The sequence below is a fragment of the Vanellus vanellus genome, assembly GCF_965231255.1.
Source record: "Vanellus vanellus genome assembly, chromosome: 2".
Classification (NCBI taxonomy): domain Eukaryota; kingdom Metazoa; phylum Chordata; class Aves; order Charadriiformes; family Charadriidae; genus Vanellus; species Vanellus vanellus.
This window is the reverse complement of record NC_138906.1, coordinates 99,584,793-99,593,489: the sequence shown is the minus strand read 5'-3', so window position 1 is coordinate 99,593,489 and position 8,697 is coordinate 99,584,793.

Genomic DNA, 8,697 nt, shown 5'->3' with positions numbered 1-8,697 from the left:
ATTTCCAATTTCCTGACTGAAAACGCTGCCCCAGAGAGGAGATAACGAAACAGGCAGCTAGTTAGAAATCTGTGCAAAAAGAGAACATCTATTTGCTGTCTCCAGCTATATATAGTGAACCTTTGGCACTAAACTTGAAAGTGCAGGCTTGTGGTAAAAAGAAGCGTCAGCAAATCATTCGATTGACCAAGTCAGCTCTGACACTTATTAATGCTTTATCTGTCAAGGTTGTATGGAACACTCTGCTCATCTAGTGGGAGACATTGATTTCAGCTAATGTAATTCAGGAGATAATTTGGCTATAAAATGTAATCGCCTATAAGGTTATGAAACACCCCTCGCCACTCCCCTGTTTGAACTCACTTAAATATATATATAGCCCTAGCAAATATGGAGTAAAAAGATTCCACTGGCCTCAGACTCAATATAGAGGTTTCATACTATTTTTTATCAGAGAGATAAACTGCTTGTGAATCACCATCACATTCAGTTTCCCATAGCATATGCTTACAAAATTGTACATTTCATGATAATTAAAGAAACATGTTCCTCCTTCTCTGTAAGAGATCTTACTGTACTAAATGCTCTGACAAAAAGGATGAAGAATGAAAGGGATTATAAAATTTGACCTTTAAAATCATAAGCTTAATTTGCTTACCCTAATGCTTCTAATCATTATAGAACAAGGTCTGAAGAACACAACATCTTTCTTGTAAATGGACTTGAAATCAAAGGTCCCTTCACCTTTTCATGACCCTATGATACACTGGTCAAAAATAAAAAAGACACTGGTTAACAAACATCACAGATACCACTCACATCCTCATTCTTTCGGTACAATCACAACAAGCCTTTTTTTATTTGTACCTCAGTGTTATTGAAAGGTAAGTACTTGCCATGGAAAACTATACATAAAATCTAACACAGTATATGTCGTAAGAAAGAATTTTGTCAACTAAGCCCTACAGGTTCATTGAATATAATGATTCTGGGTGGTCAAAACAAAGAACTAGAATGGGTCTTGTAAGTCCAGCCCCTGCCAAAGAAGATGAACACATCACAACATCCCTTTGCAACCTTATCGTGTTGCTTCAAAACTGATTTTTTTGTACTCCCTGTTTCTAAAAGGCTGGTCTAGAACTTTAGTCCTCATGCCCCAAGAAGGCTGTTCATTACCTCTTGAACAGAAAAGTTACAAAAAAAAGTCTTCATCCTTGACATGGACAACTGTATACATTAACCCAGATAGATTTTCTCTGTGCCTTGTTATAAGGTATTAATATTTCCCTGACATTACTTAAACTATCTTTATTAGTCTGCCTTGCAATGGCACTTGCCTTTTTCATGACCCCATCAGCTCTGTGGATGAGCTATCTCCTGATTAACCACTGGATCAAAGTCTTTCTTCTCCTTTGGCAGGTCTAATATTTCCTGGCTTGCATGAGAATTTCTTTTTCTAAGTTACCAAAAGCATATTTTAAATTTCATTCAGTCACTGTTACTGCAGTACATTGAACTACTGAGTTCATCCTGAGTGATACTTTTTCAGCATTCTGAACACTTCTGGGTTGTGCCATGAGTATTTTGGTAACATGCTACTGCTTTTTGCCCTTAGTCATTAGTGAAAGAATGACAAAAGACTGTTCCTAACTGATCCTTGAGGAACTGCATTAGTAACCTCTTGGACCATCATTTCTGCTTTCAGCACAGCTTACCATCATCATCAGATCTTTACCTAGTTCTTTGTTTACTTTATATCTCCTACTTAGCTCACCTAATACATCCAGTTGTGGTCAAGTAGCAACTGCTTTACTGAAGTCCAAAAAGATTACCTTTACAGTATTTCCCTTTTCTAGAAAAATAAATTTTCACTTATAAGTGGCAATAGAGAACTTTCAAATTGCAGCTCTTCAACTTCTTTTTGGAGAAAGACATTGACCTTTTGGTCAATAGCAAGAAACTGCACAGTCCAGGAGCTCACAAGTCATCTGGATTATTATTCTGCCTCCTGAATCCCTGGAGGATAATCTTTATATTCATGCTGTAGGGAACATGAGGCAGTAATAAAGACTGAACAGAAGACAAATAGGAAGAAACAACACCCTCCCCTAATTTATTTTGTAATATTCATACATTCCCTGACTTGTAAGCTTCAGTTCTACAGCTTTGCAAAGTTGTGTGCAGACCTTCTTTCAACCACTGAATCAGATCATGATTACATCATGTCCGGGCAACATATCTTACAACTACAATCTAATGACTCTATGTAATAAGAAATCTTTCACAATCAAAATTCTGTATAGAATTTATTGAACCTAAAATAGCATGTTTCTTCTTAAGCACAATGCAAGCAGGCATGGAAGGAACTAATGTAGCTTCCTTTGGGAATCAAGTAATATGAGGACAAATCAATAGGATATGAAATAAATTCACACTTGTATTATTACAATCTGAAAACTTCTCACTGTTAAGTTTCACGTGCAAGCGGTTTCCATCAGGATCCAAAAATACATTCCAGGTTGCATTCTACTGATTTAATCCAAAATGTCTTTCCGGAGAAGTTTATCTTACTTGGGTGATGCCAGGCTGCCGTGGTTGTTAGTTATCTATCGGTTGTTAAATATTTGCAGAAGCAAATATGCTGGTATAGCATCTAGCTCAAATTTCTTTATCAGTGTAATTGCACGGCTAATGATCTCGGGAGGCACAGCGCTTTTTGCTGAAGGACCTGCCGTAGCAATGACACCAGCTCCAACATGACCACAACTGGGCGGAGGGGTTGTCTACATTGCCACCCTGTGGACTCGAACAAACACGTTGGGGCTGCTCTGCGGTAGTCACAGTCACTTGCTTATTCGACAGAGCCCTTTTCTTTGCTCTAAGGTAAAATTCTCCTTCAATTAACACAAGGCTTAGGTTTGGCACGTCCCACGGGGGTTAGTTATGGCTAATAAACATCTAGGAACTCAATCCTTTCACCATATAGGCCGATAAACAAGATCTGTTTTGCAAATTGTTAATTATAAAGGCGGGAGTAAATGGGTCTTACATTTAGATTGGATTACTTGTGTTAAAACATTTCTAATGACATGTTTGTCTTTTTGTCTGCTACCCCCATATTTTTAATGTACCATTTTTTCAAAAGTATACAAAAATTAAGCCAACTTCTCTGTAAGTAACTCACAATTTTACAAAAACTTGAAATATCCGCTTTCTAAAAGTCATATATTTTACTGGAATATACACATATATACATTTGTGGAAGAATATAGGTGTACTCCTTTTATTAGATGAAAATGTCTTTCATCTCACAGAATGACGAAGATGTTAGGAAAGAGAAAGCATATGAGAGGGGGTAGCAGTAAAGAAAAGAAGTGGCAGTAGAAGGGTATCAGATGTGTAAATCAAGACAACAGCAAGGACAGCGCCACTTGTCTCCCTCTGCGAGGCGAGATCCGGGCATGGTGTGGTACCCGCCTGGGCAGAGGGGCTCCTGGCTATGGGCAGCCCCTGCTGTGTCTGCTGTAGCCTGGGCTCCACGAGGACTGCCCCTGGCTGGGAGACAAGCCCTCCACCCCTGAGGTGCAGGTGGGACCTGACACTCTCTCCCAGGCTGACCACCTAGCAGCTGCTCCTGCATATGACCTTGCAGTGGTCTCTTTCATGCTGGCATGGGTGCTTCTGGGCCAGTACAGCTCACTTGCCCTGCAGGAAGCCATGCCCACATGGAGAAGGACAGGCTCTTCTCTCCCGTGAATGAGTGGAGTTGACTGACTGAAGGACCTGGCTGAAGAACTCGTCTTCTTCTGCCCTCCATCATGGGCTGGAGGGGACTGCACTGGGGGTACCTCTTCTGGCTGGGTCCTGTGAAGGGGATAATGAGGAGCAACCAGCAAGACAGGGCTGGGGCCTGTTCTTTTAGAAACCGAATTCCTTTAATTTAAAGCAATTGAGAAAAGCAGAGAGTAGCGGCAATATATGTGGTTTGCATCCAGCCATAGGAATGAAATACAATATGGTCCTTTCCTTGTGTTCCCATTATCCCTGGTGTGACATGGGACAAGCCTGTAACTCAAAATAGTTTCAGAGTGACATTTACAGAGAGTTTCAACTAAAGGCAATTAATCATAAACACCTAGTTTTTCCTCTAATCTTGCTTTACAATATTCCATGCTATTAGTATTAGCTACATTATTTTCTGACCCTTTTTAGTACTGTAGCAGATACGGGTGTGAAACCTCTTACACTAGTGAAGCTGTAGCAATATCTCACCAGCATTAATCATATGTTTTTTCAGTCAGCTTCTACTTTGTAGTAAAAGCAACATACACAACAATCACAATTACTCTCAGTTGTGCGATGAGCCCAAAACAGGAAAAGATGGAAATGTAAAGAGAGTGGTAACTACACAGCTAAATGCCTAAAAACCACAGTATTCTCATTTGGAAGCAACAAGTGGTAAAGATATAATAAAAGTGAAGAAGAAGAAAATTCAGAGGTTAAATGAAATGCTCCCTCTGACAGCCTGTCCCTGGCAAATATCTGTTTGGATCATCTTTTAAAAAATGTGGAGAAAACACAAAATCCTTTTATGAGCTGCCAATGGCTAAGATCCTTAACCAGCCATACAAAGAAGGAGCACTGAAGCCTGGGTTCGGGAGGATACTCAAAATCCCCAGCCTAGGGGACACTAATGAACCTATTAGAACAGGAGATATGCAGGTAAAATGTTTCCAACTCACTTAGTTTTAAGGCTAATAATCAACAGCAGGTGGTTATGGAGTTTACCTTGCCAATAAATGTTCTGTAGATCTTTAACTTTATCCAAGTTTTATGCTCTGTTGTTCTCAAACTCTACCTGATAAGTAATTAAAAGACACAGCTCCTCAGCTGGCATGATTTGATTTCCCATGTGTGTGCTTCAAGGCTGCTGTCGTCAGCCCACAGCAGTTCAAGCAGGGATACCTTGAAGGCTTTGGGGAAGTCCAATAAGCTTTGGAGGATAAAATCTCTTTCCATGCGATTGTAAACTTCTCCAGATGGGAGAGAAGTCCTTTTGTGGCAGCAGGTATGACTGCAGAGGAGAAACTTCCACAAGCATCCTGTTCTTGAGTGTTCTTCTGGTGTTGGGGAATTTCCCTCAGCAATCTGACATGCCTAGAAATTGCCGGTCCATGTTTACTGTGGAAGTAGTGGTGTCCTTAGCCACAGAAGAATTAAAGAGAACAAGCTATGAACATCATGTCTCATGTAGTTCATCCAGAATCGAGCTGGCACTGATGCCCATGTGGCACTTTTCTCCTTATTATCTTCCAGAAATAGGCACGATCTTTATTTTTGTATATAGTGGTAGTTTGCAAAATACTGACTTCAGCTTTGTACATAAATATTTCACTGAAGTAATATCAGCTCCAGCAGCACCATCCTTCTTTGTTTTGTTCTTCTCGTTGACACCAGGGAGGGAGATGTGCCGTCCTTAGTGTTGCACTGCATACATTCAGAAGATCCCCAAAATATTGCTTTCATCTTTGAAGAATACATTTCACCTTTGGGATCTCTTTGGGGAAAACTAGGGGTAAGGTGGATAGGTGTAGAAATGCTTCTGTGGACAGCACCAAATTATCTGATCTCATGATGGCTAGCGTCACCCTAAATTTCTTAGCCAGTAAAGCGCTATTGCTTGGACCTTTCTCACCACATGCATCTCTAGCAGGCAGCAGAGTTTTTTGACAATTGTAGGTTGTTGCTTGCCGTGTTCATTAAGCAATGAACTGTGTACTTTAATCAAGGTTGTTACTGTTTTCTTTTCCGGTGCTGTAGTATACAATGAGATGCTAATTGGTTGCTGAACTACATCCAATCCCTGCGTGCCACCTATGCGTAGAGGTCTACTGCAATACCCACTTTAGTGGAGACAAGTTCGTTTTGTCTTGGCCACCAAACACCACGTTTTTTTCTCGTCTTTCTTGTTATTACGCTGCAGTCGTGTTTGGACCAGTGAGCTCTGACCTTGTAGCATGGGAGATGTGCTCCAGAGGGTGTCTCTGAGGCTGCTGGCTAGAAGAGCCATTAGCCACAAGGGGGAGGTAGTAGTTAATAATATGAAGCACCAACCACTTTAGCTGAGAATTTCGTTCTGATAGTGTAAATCGAGTTCAGAAGTGAAGTATCTCAGAAATACAAACCCGCAGAAGCAGTTATAAAGAGAAGGGTGAAGAGGTGTTTTTCCAGCAGCTGAATGGCTCAGGCTGGGATCAGCTTGGAGCACAGGGTTCTTGGGACAGCGAATGGCCATCACAGCAGCTCTCACAGTCCCTCTGCACTCTTCAAACTCTTTCCCAGACTCTGTTTCCAGCAGCACCATTTACTTTCAGTTGTTTGGTTCTTGCCATTAGTATTATACATAGTAGCTAGCACGTTCAGGGGTATTTTACTAATAATGTTTCATCTTTTTCACTTTCTCTGGTGACTATTCATAATGTGTAAACAGTCTTTTTGCACAACTCCTTCCACGGTAATTTCTCAGAGAGTGGTACCTTGTGAGCAGGATTATATGCTATGACTGCTCTTGTCCATTTGGAATAAAGTTTGCCACACAGGTGGCTTGTTGGCCACCACCCTTAGCACTGTTGTACAGTAGGAGATTACGTGTACAAGCTGGGAGGTGTGACCATTTTTTAACAGCCCTTCTGATGTTAAGCTCCAGACTTCGCATCCTTTGTGTCTGCGTGGTTCACCAATTATGGGAGTCTCGGTACTGTGTAGGTCTTCAAAGTTGTGAACTTTCTGTAAAGGTTTTGACAGAGCTTTTCCCATGTTAGAAAACCAAGAATCAAGTTTCAATATTCAGATTTAGATGTCCCTATCCAGAGGTGGATTTTCAACCCAGGGTATTTTTCAGAATCTCCTGGAGCAATTGTGTTTGGCTTATATTGAATACCTTCCAGTGGCTGCAGTCATCAGTCGTATGTGTCCTGGGTAGGTTTGATGAAAAAGCCATGACATTTGTCCCTCCTGGTTTTTTAGATCAATGCACTCACAGAAAGATTTCTACAAAGGAGACGTGTTTTGTATCTTCTCCCATGTGTTGCTTGGCAGGACCCAGACATCAGCAAAGGCCAAGATGCTAATCTGTTCTTGCCATATTGCAGCATCTGCTCTGGTGGAACCCATCGTCACCTTCTCCTAGGTTGCAGAGTAATGGATTGATTGGGTGACAGTGGATCCCCTTGTCTGACTCTGACCCTGATGGTAATTGGCTCAGCACAATCCTTTTTCAATTCCAGGTGAGTGGTGGCGCTTACAGACCAAATTTCCTCTGACCGCATGCTCAGATAGTTCTTTTTACTGCAGAACCAGAGGTTATAGTCACGTGTCACTGAGTAGGAGGCCTTGGCCAGTTCTGTGGATACTGCCCAGAAGGGTGATGTTTTTTCCTAGTATATTGAATGACAAGTTGGAGTGATAGTACACTCTCAGAGCTCCCAGGTTCAGCTATAAGTGCTCTTTGTCACCCATTAAGTGGCCAAGCTTTTTTCACTCTAGTTGTCAGAATCCATGGAAAGACTATTAAGATGGCTGATCAGACTGTGATAGGTCTCTCAGTTTTGCCACATAAGTTGAGTTCAGTATCAAAATAGTTATGTGTTCCTTGATGCTACCCAGCACATGTGCTGTCAGACAGTAGTTTGAGTTCTGCTGCTGCTGCCAATGTTGCAAACATCCCTCAATGTGTCATCAGCTAGATGGACTGAGACTCCCCAAACTGTTGTTCTGGTGAATTCTTACAATCCAGCCAGCCTGTGGACCTATGTGGCCACTACAGTGCATGCATGAACACCTTTTGTCGGTTATATGAAACCATAAGAAACACATTTTAACTACGAGCAAAAGACAGCCCCATGTACCCATTCTTGTGTAGGCAGGAACAATTTCTACTGCCTATAAAAATCATGGACTGTTTGGTCAATTCCTTACTTGACAAGAGGAACCACCTGGGGAAATCCCTGGTTGTGCCCTGCATCCTTCACCCCAGGTGGTTAAGCAATCTATCTAAACATACATCCAGCCTCTGTCAGCCTACACGCAGCAGGAGCTCCCTGGGGAAACCTCTGGCACGGCCCCAGCTGCTGGAAGAGCTCCTGCGGTGATGAGTTGTCATTTGGTTGCCAAGTGGCTGGCACATCAGTCGGTCTCCTCATTGCCAAGCTACCCTAAATTTCAGTGGGTTACTTCTTTGCAGGTCCGTCTGTTGCCACGGCTACACAGTCATTAGCTGGAAAGCTCCTGGACAATTAATGACTACGTGTCCTTGGCATGCACACAGGCAAAGCCTTCATATCCTGTACCACGACTGTAACTGTAATGTAAACTTGAATTTCATCCTTTAATCACAGCAATAACTTAAATTCCATTTATTTTGCCACAATACCTGAACCGTTGACCACTGTTTCTGCCTTGTAGAAGAAGAACTCTCACTGTTTTCTCACCCTCACGCAGGAGAGCTCGAAAGCATGAGCGAGAGGTAAAGGGGGGCTTGAACAGAGCTGTCACTTCCAGTGTGCAGCATCCCTTTGAGCAAGGCACCTCGTCGTGTCAGCGGTCTCCTGGCAGCTCCTATTTAGACAAAATGAGAGAGATGAGCAGGCCCTCTGGGCTGCTCCTCTGTACCCACTCCCCTCCTCTGGAGCATTTTCT